General features: G+C 46.6%; 1 protein-coding gene and 1 long non-coding RNA gene across 8 annotated transcripts in view; one reads left to right on the top strand and one right to left on the bottom strand.

Annotated features, from left to right (window-relative positions):
* The window catches only part of AUTS2 (activator of transcription and developmental regulator AUTS2), a 1106846-nt gene that overhangs the window by 446420 nt on the left and 641830 nt on the right, over positions 1-18596 (bottom strand). The window lies entirely within an intron of this gene.
* On the top strand, positions 2638-18440 carry LOC311586693. The gene is made up of 3 exons (XR_014775622.1): positions 2638-3348; positions 17475-17556; positions 18043-18440. It is a non-coding gene; the product is annotated as an uncharacterized lncRNA (long non-coding RNA).

Genomic DNA, 18596 nt, shown 5'->3' with positions numbered 1-18596 from the left:
GGTTTCACATGAAGTGATTAGACTGTTCCTCACTAATTGCTGTAGAAAGAACTAATTAGAAAAATCTACCATTCGGCTAATGAGAGCTGGGCCCTGACTATCTTAATGCTTAACTTCTCAGGTCGTAAAATATCGCACACCCCCACCTCGCCATTCCCCCTCTGAGGAAGTTGTCACGATGTTAAATTAGAGTGGTCAGGCTGGGCATTAAATAACTGAGGCGGATTTTGGTGGACCGTCTGCACAGGTTGTAGCTCACATCAACTCTACCTGTGGCTCCACAACACTGCTGCAGGGGAATAAATATGACAGCTCAAAGCTTCTAACTGGCACTGCATTGAACTGATAATAAATTCTCCCCCCTCCCTCTTTTCTTTTCTTCATTGCAAACTTTTCAACGTCTTGGTGGCTTTCATTCTGGGATCCATTAATAATACAGGACAAGGAATTTCCCATGTAATGCTGTTACTTAGGGAAGAGTTCATTAAAAAGCGATAATTGTACCATCTGAATAAGACTCTGCTGAGGTGGGGAGTGGCTGGCTGAAGGAGGCTGAATGATGTTCAGGAAGACCTAAAAATATCAGAGTCCCTCGTTAAACAATACTGTTCACTATTTGGTATGTACCACACTGTGTTCAGTACATGTCACATCGTGTATGTAAACACTGGGAGAGAAGGCATAAGACTGCCCATCAGTATAAAGGTTGTCACTATGTTCCTGTGGAAAAGCAACTGTGTCTCAGATTGGCTTTTTTTTTAAAAAAAAAGTTTAATTATTGTATTTTTCTGTGCACGGTATATGTGTTTGTGCATATGCCATATGTGAGTTTATGTGCCATGCACACATGTGGAGGTTGGAGCACAACCACGGATGTCTGTCACTCTTCCTTTTACTTTGACACAGTGTCTGTCTTGTCACACACTGATGTGTACTCCAGACTGGGTGGCCTGTGAGCTTGTGTGGATTCGGCTGTCTCTGCCTTCCATCTCGCTGTAGATACGTATGCCAAGCATGACTTTATTGTGTGCTAGGGATTCCAAGTCAGGTACACTTCATCCACTGAGCTCTGTCTCCAGCCCCCCACACCTTGGCATTTAGGAGACACTACACAGGGGATGTGCGGTGTGCCTCAAGACACATTGCCATAACTCAGGGAAAAGGAAATGAGACCTTTCCCGAGAGGAGTTGGGGCCCTTTTAGCAGCACTGAGTTACTTCCCGATGTGGCAAAATGACGTGCGAAATGAGCAGAAATGTAAATGCCAAAACTTTGGTCTGCAGAATTAAATGCTAGGGTCTCATAGCGTGACAGCCCCCGCATCCTCTTAAGCTGAGGCAGAAAGTTCTAGGAGGTAAAGGCTTACACTAAGGAATATACCAAGGATACTGATCATAAAGGCTGCATTTCCAATGGGGATCAAGACTGAGAACTGTTCTCAACAGGAATGTGCTTCAGTGGGCGGAGCGCTTGCCCAGCACGCACAGAAACCGAAAGTGATGGCACTCACCTGTGATGCCAGCACTCAGGGAGGCGGAGGCAGGAGGATTAGGAGTTCAAGACTCAAGTCCTTGGCTAGATACCTATTCCAATGCCAGCCGGAATGCCACCAGATTTGAGACTCTGTCCTGTTGCCCACCCCCAAAGGCAGGGGAACAGAATGAGAACAGCTCATCTTCTGTGTGCTCTGGGAGGGGAGCTGGGATGTAAATGCTGTGTGGGCATGTCCCATCAAGAGTATTCTTAGCTACCCAGAACTTCACATGTTGTTGATGATGTTATTATAATTGTTATTATTATTATTATCATTATTGCTATTCTTTTTTTATTAGGGGATATTTGAGGTTTTACCATTTTACACCAATATTGGTGGGGTTTTTGTTTTTGTTTTTGTTTGCTGTTTGTTAGCACTTTCGAAAAAGAAAGTGTGAAATAAGTAAGGAGAGTCAAACCCTTTGTTCGTAGCTTCAGAAAACAATCCCTCGGGAAAGAGGATAATAAACCACATATCTAAGCCGGGTGTGGTGGCGCACACCTTTAATCCCAGCACTCAGGAGGCAGAGGCAGGCAGATCTTGGTCAGTTCGAGGCCAGCCTGGTCTACAGAGTGAGTCCTGGACAGCCAAGGCTACACAGAGAAACCCTGTCTCAAAAACAAAACAAACAAACAAAAACCCAAAAAAGCCAAAACCAAAACCAAACCAAGACAAACAAAAACAAAAAGACAACAACAACAACAAAAACAAAGCAAACAAAAACCAAACAAAAACCAAAACAAAACCCAAAAAACAACAAACCAAAACAAGAAATAAACCACATATCTAAAGTAAGGTTTTGGGGGGGGGGGAACATATACAGATTACATTAAGGACCACCCCATTCCTTCTGTGTGTTTCTCTCCACACCGTGCTGTGCAGCTGAGGAACTTTTGAATTGCTTCTGTGGTCAAATCATTTTGATTCCTAAGCCTGTAGGTTTCGCAGTGTACACTGTATGTACATATGTGCATGTTATTCCATACTTTGACACGCATGGTAAGCCACGCAGCTCCATAGTTAACCCAGGCTCAGCTACTCCCATTTCACTGACGGCACATCAGTAGGTTTAAAGATTAAACAGCAGACAGAAGTCTACCCTGGCTTGCTCCTTCCTCTACTGCAGAGCGTCTCTGGGACCCTCGGACCTCATTTGTGAAGTATGGCAGCAACACGTAGCTTTGGACTACCCTTTAGCAGGCTTAATTTGTCCCAGTATTTATATTTTACAGGCAGCTAATATGAATTAACTGGACTCTTTTGCAAGTACAGCATGGTGATGGGGGTTTAGGGGTATCTTTCTTTTTTTAAGTTAATTTTTCACACGAATAACAAAGAAATGAGTTGTACAGAACGGGTTCTTCTGGTCACAGGTTGGATGCAGTACTTATTTTATGCCAGTATTTTTCACCTTGATTTCTTCACGGACAACAAACTCCAAGGCCCTACCCATGTCACTCAGTGTCTGGCAAAGTGACATTTACAGCCGGGAAGTGGCTTACTCGACGTTGTAGCAAGTCACCGACTAGCTGAGCCACGAGGAAAGGCTTAGATCCTCAGCGCTATCTATCAGCTTTAACTCAGCGGCTTTGCTCTTTGCACCTGGTCAAGCAGCGAAGACTTACGGCCGGCATTCAACAGGAGTGAGACAAATCCTTCCATTCCCGTTAATGTGTAATTCCAATTGATGCGATCTATCACGCGGAAACCAAGAAAGAGAGACTCCTTCTGAGAACTACGGTTAACACTGTGCAATTAGAAAGCAGCTGGTGGATAGAGCGAATGTCCCTTCAACTCGTTTTTTTCTTCTCGTGGTGAGTGCTGTTTGTGTTTTGTATATGTGCATGTTCGCATTTCTCTGCGTGTTTGGATGGGTGCACATGTATGCATGTGGAGGCTTAGAGGACAATGCGGGTGCCATTCCTCACAGGCCATCACCTGGTCTTCTGAGACAGGGTCTCTCACGGGTGCTAGCTAAGAAGTCAAGGATGGTTGGCTGGCTAGAAATCCCCCAGGAATCCACCTGTATCTGCCTGTCCCCAACAGACTGTGTCTGTCCCCACAGCACTAGGACTATAGGTGTCCATCTTCATTCATGACTTTTTTTTTTTTTAAATGTGGGTTCTGGGAATAGAACGAAGGTCCTCGTGGTCCCAAAGGAAGCGTCTCCTCACTGAATTGTCCCCAGCCTTTACTCCAAAGTCCACATCGAATAAATGGGCATATGGCTTTGGAAAACAAATGGGAGAGCCATACCCAGCACCCCGAAATGTATACAGAATAAAACGTAGGCTGTACTAAATCTCTGCAACAAGATAACAGTACCGGAAAAAAAATAGTCTAGGACTGATTAACAGATTCTAATGCAATCATTGATAGGCCCTCTTGTTTCTGTTTTTTAAAATGCTGAAGAGATAGACCCGGTGGAACAAGCTAAAGAGATGACTTGGGTAGGCAACTTGATAGAGGGAGGTAGTAAAAGCAAACATAAGAGGCAAGGAAGGGGCCTGGCCAGTGGAACCCTTTATGCAGAAATAGATAGTCCAGAGGCAAGCTAGACATATTAGAAGACCCGGAGAGGAGACTCACTCACCTTTGCGGGACATGACAAATGGTTTTTATGTTGTTGTTGTTGTTCGTCACTGATTTTGTTCGTATCTTAACTGGAAGGTGTGAAATAGACATGTCACACGGCAAGCCTTGGGATCTCAGGGAGAAGTTACAATAGCCAGTAGGGAATATGGTTGACAGGCAATTGCTTCCAGAGCCTCTGCAATGCATGCTGCTCACTCTCACTGGTGCTGATCCTCACTGGTGCTGACCCTCACTGGTGCTGACTCTCCCTGGTGCTGACCCTCCCTGATGCTGACCCTCCCTGGTACTGACCCTCCCTGGTGCTGACCCTCATTGGTGCTGACCCTCCCTGGTGCTGATCCTCACTGGTGCTGACCCTCCCTGGTGCTGACCCTCCCTGGTGCTGATCCTCACTGATGCTGACCCTCCCTGGTGCTGACCCTCCCTGGTGCTGATCCTCACTGATGCTGACCCTCCCTGGTGCTGACCCTCCCTGGTGCTGACTCTCATTGTTGCTGACCCTCACTGGTGCTGACCCTCCCTGATGCTGATCCTCACTGGTGCTGACCCTCCCTGGTGCTGACCCTCACTGGTGCTGACCCTCACTGGTGCTGACCCTCCCTGGTGCTGACCCTCCCTGGTGCTGACCCTCCCTGGTGCTGACCCTCCCTGGTGCTGACCCTCACTGGTGCTGACCCTCACTGGTGCTGACCCTCCCTGATGCTGACCCTCCCTGATGCTGACCCTCACTGGTGCTGACCCTCACTGGTGCTGACCCTCACTGGTGCTCATCTGACCCTCACCAATGCTGACTCTCACCTACATTGACATGCACTGATGCTGGCCCAAAGGCATTTCTAAGCTCTCATTCAAAAGTTAACTTTTTTTTACTTGAAATTCATATTTTATTTTATTTTATTTTTATTAGTTTATTCTTGTTACATCTCAATGGTTATCCCATCCCTTGTATCCTCCCATTCTTTCCTCCCTCCCATTTTCCCCTTATTTCCCTCCCCTATGACTGTTCCTGAGGGGGATTACCTCCCCCTGTATATGCTCATAGGGTATCAAGTCTCTTCTTGGTAACCTGCTGTCCTTCTTCTGAGTGCCACCAGGTCTCCCTCTCCAGGGGACATGGTCAAATGTGAGGCACCAGAGTACATGAGAAAGTCATATTCCACTCTCCACTCTACTGTGGAGAATGTTCTGACCATTGGCTAGATCTGGGTAGGGGTTTTCAAAAGTTAACTTTCTTATCTCCCTTTAAAAAAAATCTCTTGTTTGGATCCTGTCCAAAATTCTAAGCATGCTTTCTTTGGCACCCTGGACCCTCACTATTTCCCTGAGGACCCCGCCCTCTCTACAACTGATTACTCTCTGCCTATCTTAAAAGACAAAGGTTTCTCTCCTCTTCTCTGTTGAATTTACAGCTTGGTTGCCTGCTGGTTTTTTCAAACTCTAATAAAGTAGTCCTTAAGCTTAAAGGAAAGAAGATAGACAAAGGTTTTCACAATGACCTCACAACCTTTCAAGAGAAAACCTTCCCTCTAATGATTTTCCCTGAGAGACGGTATTTGCTGGCTATAATATCGCTTGTGTCTAAATATCAAGTACAGCCATGATATCCTTTAATAGTTAATCCTCCAACATGCAATTAGGCATTCGAACGACAATCAAATCCATGACTGTATCTCATGTTTGCCTTCCCTTTCAAGGCCTCTAGTAGAGGGGCACTTACTCTGTCAAATCTGCTATAGTAATCAAAACATTGAAATTACTTCTTTCCACACTAAATATACTGGAACTGGTTGTTTGATTAAATGTAGAGCAGAGAGTGCAATTTGCTAAATTACAAGTATTCTGAACATGTAAATATAGTTTAATTACTGCAATTAAAGAAGATTACTGGAGATTGGCAGATGGGAATGTAATGCTGTTTTAATTAGAGTTTTTAATGCACTGTAACATAAGCATAATATTAACCCTTTATCCTAGAAGAGGTGGCTGGTCTTTGAAAAATTAGTATTTAAAAATGTATTAGAGCAAGTGTTTTATAACAAGGCCTACACTGGGCCGCACTCTTTCAGAAGACCTCCATGGAGGACAGTCACAGCTCCTGAGCGTTGTCAACAGGGGGCAGAGAGTAAGGCACAGGAACAGATACTCAGGACTTCATCAGACAGTGCGACTACTGATGTCTGTCCCAAGTGAAGGCACACAGGGACGTGTGCACACAACCATAAAAGCAGAACGCCAGCAGGGGAGTGCAGCTCAGTGGTACAGCAAATCCTTACCATGTACAAGGCCCTGAGTTTAGTCCTAAGACAGAGCAGGGAGAAAGTAGGATTGTGGGCTGGGGAAACTGCTTAGTCAGCCATACGAACATGAGAAAAAAAAATGGAGGATACCCGAAGTTGACCTCCGGCCTCTATGTGCATATGCACACAGGAGCATGCTTGCTCACCTGTACGTACACATGCACCTGCATGCATAGACACACACATACAAACTCAAATACACACAAGTCAGAATGTAGCCACAGTGGAGGTGATGACTTGGCTCAGCAGGTAAGGGTGGTTACCACCAAAGATGATGACTGTAGTGTAATCCCTGGAGCCCACACAGTGGAAAGCAAGAATCAATTCCCATAAGCTGTCCTCTGACCTCCACACTAATGACTGTATGCGCGCGCGCGCGCGCGCACACACACACACACACACACACACACACACACACACGAGGGGGGGAGGGAGAAAGAGAGAGAGACAGGATCAATATAATTTTTTAACATTAAAAAAAAAAAAGACTGCCAAAATGTTACAGGGCGTTCTACTACACCACACTAAAAGATTTCTCAGAGCCTGTGTTCATCAAACACACAAAAACAGAAAATGTTTCCAAAATGCAGCTTTTAAAATGCATTTATTCACCTTTGAAGAAATTGCAACAGAGATACAGCAGGCGCTCTATGGAGAAGAGACAGTATGCTATCACTCTTCCCCCAGAACAGAATACCTCCATAAAAGTAATATTCCAGAATGTAAGAAGCAATCTCTGTCATCTCGAAAGCTATCACTTGCAACATTTTATCCATTTAAGTCAATAGCCTATTAGAAATTCTAATTGAAAGTTCAATAGTCGGCTTGCAGCCTTACAATAGAGGTTGCCTTTTGGAAAGCCATTTAAAGTCTTAATCTCTTTATCATTTGGTATTTTGAAGCCTAACTTTGTTCTTGTTAGGCAGATCAATGGTATTAATTTACAAAATGGGGGAAAATGTCACCCTTCATCCTTTAAGTCTCAGCGCTGGGAAGAGCTGCACAAACGAATCTGATCACCGCCTTCCCATATTAGCAAGAGGTGCCCTGGGACGCTTGACCTACAAATTTTAATTACTGCATGAAAAATTCAGTTTCTGGAGAGGAAGAGAGCCTTTAGAAAAAAGCGGAGGTCTGCCCCGTGTGTGTCTGCGGAGTTTTAACTTTCCGGGGCTGGGTTTCTGCATCAGTCCCCGATGCCACAATCAATGAGGCTTGGCTACACAGAAGAATGAGCCAGAAACCTACAGACATAGCGAGAGCAACACAGGGATGCCATGGCAGCTGCGTACAGCAGTGGAAGGGGATATGCTTATAATTTAATGAACAAAGATGTACTGATGGGCTGTACATGTGCATTATCAAGTGACAAATATGTGACTGGAAAGCTAATGACGGGGACTGAGGAGATGGTTCGGTCAGTTACGTGCTTGGTGCACAAGCCTAAGAACCTAGGTTTGGATCCCTAGCACCCACATAAAATGCTAGGCATGTTGCTACATTGGGTGCAGGTGTGTGTGTGTGTGTGTGTGTGTGTGTGTGTGTGTGTGTGTGTAGGCGAAAGAAATCCTTAGGCTCCCTGGCCAGCCTGCCTAATAACTAGTGAGCTCCAGGCGGAGTGAGAGACCCTGTCCCCACAAAATATGGGGGAGAGTGATTAGAGAAGAGCCAGGGCCAGCCTTTGACCTCCAGAGACATGCATATATGCATGCAAGAGCATCCCCACACACAAATAAGTAACTGGACAAGGAGGGCACACCCAGAGGATGGCTCCCTTGAGACCAAAAACCACGATAAAAGGACATCTGGGCTGGCATACTAGTGTAGATACTTCCTTGTTGTTAACGGTGATATTTTCTCCTGAAAGCAATTAACATATTCCAATTTCTCAAGTGTTAGCAAACCAATTTTAAGAGGAGGAGGAGTAGGGGGAAGAGGAGGAGAGGGCAGAGAAGGATCTCCATCTGATGTTCTATCCCAAAACATTGCAAATCCGTTGACAAAGGATTTGTCGGATCTGGTTTTGCAATGTTAAAGAATTAGTATTTGTTTGCAAAATTTGAAATTCTTAAAAAAAAAAAAATCACCGAGTCATTTACTGTTGAGGTTTACAACAATTACAGAGGTCCATGAACCAGCAGATCCTGGGTAATCTATACTCAGTTTAATAGTGGGGTGTTCTCCTCCTGTGTATGAGGCAGAAGGGACCCACACTATACCATGCACACTTGGCTTCTTGATCAGTACCTCAGTGTGATGACTCTAAGGAACCTGTTTCTTGCGGCAATGTGTGCTTTGCTGTTGTCAGTGACATCTTGAAGGTCAAGCAGCTCTTTGCTACCATGGTTTGGGAGGGGCTGGCCTCAGATCTGCTACGGAGCAGCCTTGTGCAGGTTAGGCGAGCACTGTACAAAGTGGGCCACCTCCAAAACCCCTCAAACAGCTTTCTGGTGACTGAATTTTCTCCATCTTTTCTTTTCTCTCTGAGTGTGTATATGAGTGTGTATGTTGGGGGGGGGGGCGGGGTTCTGTTCACATTTTCCTTTACGGTTTTCCTTCAATAGATAGCCATGTTTTCTTAAGAGACATGGTTGCTATCACCTCCTAACACTGGCAGTCGGAACCCTGTGCTGAAGTATCCCTAATGAAAAGGCCATGACATCTGTGCCAGGTGCTCCAGAGTCCTGTACTTATATAAGTCTCTACAAAGGACGAGAGCTTATGGTGACAGAGCTCAACCATTTCAACCTTGATGTGCCTAGCTGGGGACACGGGTGGGCTTGCCCTTAGGTTATGATCGACTGGTTGTGGGGGCCTTTGGAGAAGAGGGCTAACTACCAAAGAAGGTGACGGTCAGAGCAGGGCGCTCCTGAGGATTCCACAAGCCGTAATCATGTGGCAAAGCCAATTCCTACAGACACCTGGTGGATCCAGCCTCTGCTGAGATTGTGGGAGCAATCCCAGGGACATACACAGCGAAATGAATGCCACAGAAACAGAAAAGTGTGCACGTGTGCCATGCCAATGCCTGAGCAACAGACTGCAGCTCCCCTGGAGGGTGGCATTTTCAAAGCCTGCACATCCTAGCAGCTTGGAATCCTGAGACTCCTAAACAAGAAACCCCACCCCCCACCCCTCGAGGCTCCATCTGCCTTGCTGATGAGGTTCCAAGCTGCTGTCTGGAAGAGGGCTTGGCAGGACCTTAGGAACCCTGGGGAGCCAGGGCTGTGTAGTTCAGTCTTCCCCTCTGTTGGACTGTACCCAGGTCTGGCTTTGTGCATGGCTAGAAAATCGACCGCCTAAAAGTATCAGGTCGTTGCTTAATTTTGTGTTGATTTGTAAATTTAAAAAAAGTAAAATCAGAATTTGGGACAAAGCTTAATGGGTACAGTATTTGCCTGGTGTGCACAAGGTCCTGCGTTTGATTCCCCAGCACTGTATAAAGTGAGCGTGTTGGTGCACACCTATAATCCCAGCTCTTGGGAGGCAGAGGCAGGGGATCAGAAGTGCAACTCACTGGGGCTACATAGTGAGTCTGAGGCCAGACGGGACTACGTGAGACCCCATCAGAAACAAGCGGCAAAGCAATATATTCACTTGGCTTTCTAAAAGGCATGCGGCGGGTGTTAGATGCCTCAGCTGTTAAGAGTTATTGCTGTTGCAAAGGGCTAGAGTTGGGTTCCCAGCACCCACATTGGATGGCTCACAATTTCTCATAACCCTAGCCTTAGGGGATCTAAAGCTCACTTCTGTTACTCTGTAGGTAGCCTGTAATTTCTCACAACCCTAGCCCTAGGTGATCCAAAGCTCTTTTCTGTCATATCTGTGGCAGGCAGCCACAAACATACATGTAAACATATATACACATAAACAAAAATAAAATAAATGTTCTTTTTGAAGCATTCGGTTCTCTGGTGTCCTAAGCCTAATTGTTAAGAACCCAGCAAGTGAGAGAGGATGCCCTCCCCGGGACTTCGCCTCTGAGGTGAGAATCAGACAGTGGAGTCACCGCAGTGGCTTGAAGAACCCAGGACACACTACTGGATGCAGTGGCTGGGACCAAGAGTCCATGGATCTAAGTTTGGGGCGTTCTCTGTTTTTAGAAATGCCTAAATGGAGACTCCATGGCTCCCCCCATAGCCTCATCCTCCCCGAGGCGGCAGAATGATGCAACCGTCAAGTGTCTATGTGTTAGAGTCAGCACATCTCAAAGAGAATCTCATGGAGCCGAGAGGCCACTAGGGAAGAAAGGATGAGAATGGATGCATGGGGTCCATACATCACATCACATCATCACAGATGTCCCAAGGAACAGGTGACAAACACAAGAGAGTCCCAGGCAGAGGAGATGGTCCACTGAGTAAAAGCACTTGCCAGGAATCCATGAGGCTCTGAGTTGGTATTGTCAATGGCCATGGAGACGCTGGATGTACGGTGCATGTCTGTACTCCTAGCACTCCTAAGTAGAGAAGGAAATCAGCGACAGGAGAATCCCAGAAGTTTATGGGCCAGCTGTCCTTGAGTGTGCAGCAGAAGACAACAACAGAGGGATCCTGTCTTAAGCAAGATAGAAGGCACCTGAGAGTGACCTCTGACCTCTATACATGTGCCCCTCTCCGGAAGATTCCCGAAAATTAAAGGACACAGAGCAATGCCCAGAACCTACAAAATCCATCGGCCTCATGTTTTGCTCTGAATGGATAATTCTCAGATGAAAACTCTGAGGATGCAAACCATTTTTGGTGAGGAAAAAAAAAAAAAAAGATCACAAGCTATCTTCTGCCATCCTCTAAATACCCAGGTGCCCCCTCTGTGGGAGAAGAACTGTTCCCAAGGCAATTTTCTCTAGAAGAACAAATCTGTACAGTGCCATATATGACTGATGTTCTTCATTTCCTTTCCCACCATAACCAGCTCCCCTAAAATCCATGCAAGAGGCTGACAGGCACTCTGAGGCGAGCAAGAGCTCCTGGGGTTTATCCTGAAGGCGGTGCCCGTTAGACAAAGGGGCAGAGCTGTACTTCCTGGAGAACTGAAAATGGAGGGACAGGAGTGGATGGCCTACAGGCTCCAAGATGAGACCCATGCATGCCCCGTTATCCTGATCATGGAGTGTGCAGCCTGCTTTCTACCCGTTATTATCTGGTTGTGTTTGCACAGTTATGACCGAGTGCTCTGGTGAAGTTAAAAATGTCAATCGCACGCTAACGGCACTCGAGGACACCACACCTCCTCACTGATGCCACCTGTTTATTTCTGGTTAAAGGAGGAACGCACACGCACACCCTCAATCGCAGCATTCAGGAGGTGGAGGCAGGAAGATTAGGAGTTCAAGTCCAATTTGAGCTACAAAGAGAATTTGAGCACAGCCCGGGGCTACGTGGATGCCTGTATCATAAACACAAGATGGGGATGAAAATTCCAACCTTGCTCATAGAAGCGACTTACATGGAACAGATCTCATCTCTCAGAAGTGGTCACGGGCATTGCATCTGAGTAGACAGGAGACAGGCACGGAGCACGCAGCACCTGAGCCTGCACCCTCTTCCAGCCAGCCTAAACATATCCATCGGGGTTGTCCTGGTGTCCAGTTCTTCTGGGTGGAGAACCCTGGGAATGCTGGGATAGAGGAAGCAATAGCCATAGCAGTGTTGGGAGTCTGAACTTGTGTTCCTCTTGGCACTGTGTGTGTGTGTGTGTGTGTGTGTGTGTGTGTGTGTGTGTGTGCGCGTGCGCAAGTGCACAACTAGAAGCTTACGGATCAAAGGGACACAAAACTGGGAGGACAGAGAACAGAGGGCTGAGACAGCCAGAGAGGAGCTGTGTGGATTGAAGGGAAGAGGCCAATCAATCCCACGGGAGATGGGCTGAGGGGAGGCGGGTTACAGAAAAGGCGCGGGGAGGAAAGCAGCAATCAGACCCTCTGGAGGACCTGGAGAGGCAATCACCAGGCTTCGGAGAAGGCATCAGCAGCCTCTAGGGGGTTTCCTTCAAAGGATCCTTTCAGGGATGTTCTGGGGCTGATTGCCTCTTATGCTGGGCTGACCTTGATGCTAACCAGCAGGGGAAAGAACAAAGGAGTGTGGTGGGGGGGCGGGGTAGGGGTGGGCTTCGGATTCCGTGACTAAATGAATCCAACACAAGGCATGTGCCTAATACATGTTATCAACAGAGAAGCCTTGGAACGGAACCTCAGGGTGTGGGTGGGTTGCTAGTGGGACGCAGGGGGTGGGACACTGTTCACCTCACGGTACCACAGGCTTATTTACTCCTGCAGCACCTTCAAGTTCCCACTCTCAGGTGGGCCTCACGGGCCTCTGAATTTGCCTACCTACACTGTCCAAGGTCAACCAGCAATTTCCCATGTACGGAAGAGGTGAGACTGGCGCTTAGGATTCTGATTTCTAAGTCTTATTTTTAAAATCAGTCGTGTGTAAGGATTCATTCTCAGCAAACACTCTAACCAAAGGAGACTTGGGAAAAAAAATACCAGAATGTATTTGGTTTACACTCCCAAGTCAGAATCCATCACTGAAGAGAGCCAGGGCAGGTACTTGAGGCAGGAGCCATGGAGGAGTAGCTTGCTGGTTTCCCCAATGGCTCATGTGCAGACTTATCCAGGTTCCTGATAACAGTCCAGGACTACCTGCCCAAGGAATTTTGGAGCTTAAAGTGGACTGGGCCCTCCTGCATCAATTACCAATCAAGACAATTGTCACACCAAGACATGGCCACAGATCAATCTGATAAAAAACAAACAAAACTCGATGGATGTTTTCCTCTCAGATAACTCAAGGTTTGGTCAAGTTGACAATGACAATTAAAGCCAATTAGGATACCTACCGAGTTCTACACTCTTTATATTTCTTACCATCTCCCAACGTTTTCTCATCTACTTTTGAAACACCATCTCTAAGAAGACTTGGTTCAGCTAGGCCTGGATATGCAGCGCCTTGGGAGGAAGGAGCGGGAGGATTCTAAGTGAGAAGATAAATTGAGATACACAATCAGATCTTCTTCAGAAAATAAAGAGAGGAGGAGGACAGAGGAAGGGAGGAAAAGGAGGAGGACAAAGGAAGAGGAGGAAAGGGAAAGACAGGAAGGAGTGGGTAAAGAGGAGGAGGAAGAGGAGAGAAAGAGGAAAAGGAGAAGAGGAAGAAGAAACAGAGGAGGAAAGGGCAGGGGGAGGAGGGGGAAGAGAAGAAGAAATAGACAGTGCGGCTTTCCTCTAGCCATCTGAATCCCTAAACAGCTGGTCCTTAGTAAGACATCCACGCGGCATCTCTAGGGACCTTACAAAGTTCCCGTGCAGAGTATCACGCACGTTCCTGCCCCACTGGGAGCTTGTACTTTTCATGCACAGAGTACAGCAGCAACAGTACTGGGAGGCAAGTAGAGTGCATCATTCGCTTCAACAAATACAGAGGTATTTTCAGCCACAGTTCTGTAGGAGGTTTGATCTCCTATGTTAATTTCACTATGATATTTCTTTGCTGTGGATCTGTAAGATTCATAAGAGCCAAGGATTTCAATAACTTAGAGCAAACAAAACCGTATCTTCCACAGCCAGACTCCATTCCAAAGCTACATCCCACACGCTTCCTCGGGAGGACTGCCCAGTGGTCACAGCGTTTGCATACACTCTTGCTAATACTTCTGCATGGGCCTGAGGCGGACGAGGTTAAGGAGAGTTTAGCAGCCTGGGACTCCACTGGGCCCGAACCACAAGCACACCCCTTTCCCAATAATACACTTAGCCCACTGGGTTCCCACCTGCATTAGCTGCATGGACATCTCCCAAACAAAGCAATGGGTCACTCTGACCTATAGCTCCCTAGCAAACCTTACCAACTTCCCGTTTGCTGCCAAGCACGTGCAGAAGCGTATCTTGTAACCAAAGGACGGTAGGTCAACCTGGCCTAGAGAGCGTATCTTAAACCAAAGGACAGTAGGTCAACCTGGCCTACAGTACTGCGATAGTTTAACTTACCACCTTACCACAACATAGAATAACCAGAGAGAAAACAGCCACAGTTGAAGAACTATCTGGATCAGGTTGGTTTGTGGGCAGGTTTATGGGGAACCGCCTCAACTGTTAAGACTGATAATTGATTCAAGAGGACACAGCCCACTGTGGGTACCACCATTCCCTAGGCCAGGCCCTGAACTATATGAGTGATGGGAGCTAGCTGAGCACCAGCAGCAAGTAAGCACCGTAGGTGTGTTCATTTCTCCCTGCTTTTGACTACAGACGTGGCGGGACTGGCTGCTCGAGCCCCTGCCTCGATTTCTTCGCAAACGATAGACTATAAACTTGAACTGTGAGCTGAGTGAAGCCTCTCCTCTTCAAAGCTACCATTTTGAAAGCAGAACAAGCATACATGTGATTAAAATCAGATGTATCACAGAAAAGGACATATGTATCTCACAAAGGCTTACCATACTCTCAGCCCATCAATAAAAAAAAAAAAAAAAAACCCACCCAAAAGTCATTCCTAGTAATGAACTCCCCTTCTCTGAGGCCCACAAAGGGGAGACTCTGGGAAGCGACCAGATGTTCTTAGGGAAATCTCACTCAAAGCCTGCTACTCTTATTATTCATTCTGAAGCTTTATTCTGTTTTTTTTTTGTTTTGTTTTGTTTTGTTTTGTCTTTAAAATAAAATCTCACGTTACTTTGCTCTGTGTGTATGTGTGTGTGTGCTTCTTAGATGCTTTAAATAAGACTCCATTAATCAGGAAAAATTTGGTCTGGGCGAAGACCACTGGTAACCGGACTTAGCTGAGGAAGACAAGGCCTTTCCCCTCGGTTCCCAACTGAACTGAAGAACTGATAAAAGGCTCCTCTTCCATCTGACGAGGTAGGAGACAGACAGCTGTCACTCTTACGCCCACGTGTATGCCATAACTGCAGGACTTCCTCACTTGTTACACACACACACACACACACACACACACACACACACACACACACACACACACACACGGCCCTCTGTTGCCAGCTAAAAACTGTAGCTAAGTAACAGATTCGCTACTTCTCCGACTGCAGTACCTCCTTCTAATTGGGAAAATGGGCTGTTGTAACTCCATCAGCAGGATACATTCAATTACCTTGCAGGACCATTCTTCTTCAGAGGGAGCTAGCTGCCATCTGGCCCGGGCAGTTAAAACAAGCACTGCTGAGGCTACGTTGTAGCTAATGAAATTAAAGGCAGCACAGATATACACCATGGTAGAATTCACATCTAGCTCTTTGAGAAGTATTTTTTTTTTCTCTCATTGAAAAATAAAACATATGGGTTAAGAAACCAGGGCGGTGTTGTGGTTGGCTGGGCTTTTCTGTCAGTGAGAGTGATTACTCACATCTAGGTCAAGCTTAGGAGTCTACTTTCTTTTCGGCACGAGACACCGTACACCCCCTTTTAATTTGTCTGCGAACCCTGAAGCCTCTCGGCACTGTCTCCTCTGAGAGGTCTGATTCTCCACATCTCCCAAAGCGCTTCGTCTGACTCCACATTTTCTGCTGTCTCCCCCACCGACCCCTCAATCCTTCTATTCCATTCCGCCACTGTGGTGAGGCTTGAGAAGGGCACGGAGGCAAACTGACACAGGACAGGCACCCGGAGGACATCAGTCACCACGCTATCTAAGCTCTTTCACTTGTTTTTGCTTGCTGTGAACTCACTACACAAGCAAGCCCTCACAGCTCGGCTATCCTGTACACACAGACATCTGCTATTCCCTTTAGTTCAGTCTTAGCAAGATGGCGCGCCCTGCCTTCCCATGAGAGGTATATTCCACTTTCAATTTCTGGACCATTAACTCAAACTGTAGTTTTAATGGGGGTTCCGACTGGCTTAAATCAGAGGGGTATCACTGGAAGCCTCCGTACAGAACCTGGGTTTGGAATCAAACCAAAGGAATGTGATTCATGGGGAGGAAAAAAAAAAAAGAGGATGAAAAACAGAGTACTAGGGCTCTGTGGATGTACAGAATCAGCACTTGGCAAACCCAGTCTCAGAATTATCTTCTATGGGTACAAATTATTAAGAACTCTGGGCACGGCAGGTGCCTAAGATCTCTGTAACCTTGGAGTTCACCCCCTCAGACTCCTGGAATGTGCAGGCAGGACCCAAGACCCACAATCTATGCCTAGTGTGGGGACAGGATAATCTGTCTACACAGCCTTTCTATAACCATCCATTGTTGCCCCAGCATCAGCACCTAACCCTGCATGGTGCCCATCTGTTCGTGGCACTACTCATGTTTATGAGATACGACAACTACAGGCTTAAAGGAAGAGATTGTAGAAGTATTAATGACAGCTACCGTTGGCCACGCTCTCCACATGAGAGGGCACTGGTTGTTCTGCATATGCTCTGGCTTCCCTTCTGTTGCTATGATTTAAAAAAAAAATTACCCTCTGGCCAAAATTAATTCAAGGCAGGGTTTGTCTGGCTCATACTTTCAGTCAGAACTCGAGCAGGAAGTTGCAGCAGAGTCTATGGAGGAATGCTGCCTGTTGGCTCTTGCAGGCTTCTCTGCTCAGCTAGCACGCTTATATAGCTCAGAGTCACCTGACCAGGGTATGGAGCTGCCTACAGTGGACTGGGCCCTCCTTCAGCAGTTAAAAATGAAGGTAACAGCCCATAGACATGCTGACAGGCTGATCTGACCTAACCCTAACCCTAACCCTGACTCAATGAAACTCTCCTCTCCAATGGCTCTAGGGTGTGTAAAGATGACCACAAGGGCTACATATCCCTCATGAGTGAATTTTATTTTATTTTTTGTTGTTGGTGCGTGTGCGTGTGCGTGTGTGTGTGTGTGTGTGTGTGAGAGAGAGAGAGACAGAGAGAGACAGAGAGAGAGAGAGAGACAGAGAGAGAGAGAGAGGGAGAGACAGAGAGAGAGGGAGAGACAGAGAGAGAGACAGAGAGAGAGAGAGAGAGAGAGAGAGAGAGAGAGAGAGAGAGAGAGAGAGAGAGAGAGAGGAACTAAGTTTGATTTCGAGAACCCATGTATAAAGAGTCAGGTGTTGTTGTGCAGGCTCGTGACCCTCTGCTGGGAGCAGAGATCGGAAGATCCCGAGGGATCAGCTGCTCTGGAGTCTTTGGTGAATTCCAAGCAGGTAAGAGGCCTTGTCTCAAAACAGGGTGGATAGTGCTTGAGGAATGACAGCCAAGGTTGACCTCTGGTCTCTATAGTTATATGTACAAATGTTCACTACACACACTACATTCATACACACACACTCACTCACACACACACACACACAGGACAGGAGGAACTGAGACTATTCTTTTCTGTAGTCATGGACTCCTAGGGACAGATTAATGGATGATTTGAATAAACTGAACACAAGGACCCAGGGCAGTTTCTGCTTGATTGCAGTTGACAGTAAGGAAAATAAACAGGAACACCATGCTCCACACCTAACGGTGGAATAATTAATATGTGGTGAAAGTACTTCAGGATAGCAAAGTGAAAAGCATGGCTAAGCAAGTCTTAATGAACCAGTTGCAGATAACGTGGTCAATGGATTGAGTAAGATCAGATTTGTCTTTGTTTTTGTTTTTTTAAACCCATTAATTCACTTATTTATTCTTTTCTCCAGCTTTCCCCATCAGACACGAGCTCTGCTAGGGCAAGTGCTCAGAAGCCATCCTCTCAGACTGAAAGAACAGTCCCATCAAGGCACCACAGCGCAACATGCCAAGGTCAGGTGTGGATGGTGTTTTCCATAGCCGCATTGAAATTCACTCTGTTCATTTGCTCCTAAGGTGTTGGGAGGCTGAGGTTTGAAACAAACAAAAGGAATAAATATGAGCTAAAATGTACATGGGAGGAGATGGCTCAGTCAGGAAAAGTGTTTGGCTGTGCAAGCACGAAGACCTGGGCTAGGATTCCCATGTCCACATGAAAAGGCACAGGGGTGTATGGCTCTGTGACCCAGCACCCAGAAGGTAGGCAACGGGAGATTCCTGGAGCTTCATATGTAGCCAGAGCAGCTGAATCCACACACTTCAGGTTCAGTGAGATATGCTGGCTTAAAAAAGAAGACACCCAACATTGACCACTGGGCATCTACATGCGAGCACATAGGTGTGCACACATGCCCTTATGTGCGTGTGCACATGTGCATACACACATCCCACAAAACAGGTTTGC

Source organism: Acomys minous, assembly GCF_964271855.1.
Source record: "Acomys minous genome assembly, chromosome: 16".
In the NCBI taxonomy this organism is placed as follows: Eukaryota; Metazoa; Chordata; class Mammalia; order Rodentia; family Muridae; genus Acomys; species Acomys minous.
This window is presented reverse-complemented; position numbering and strand designations above follow the sequence as displayed.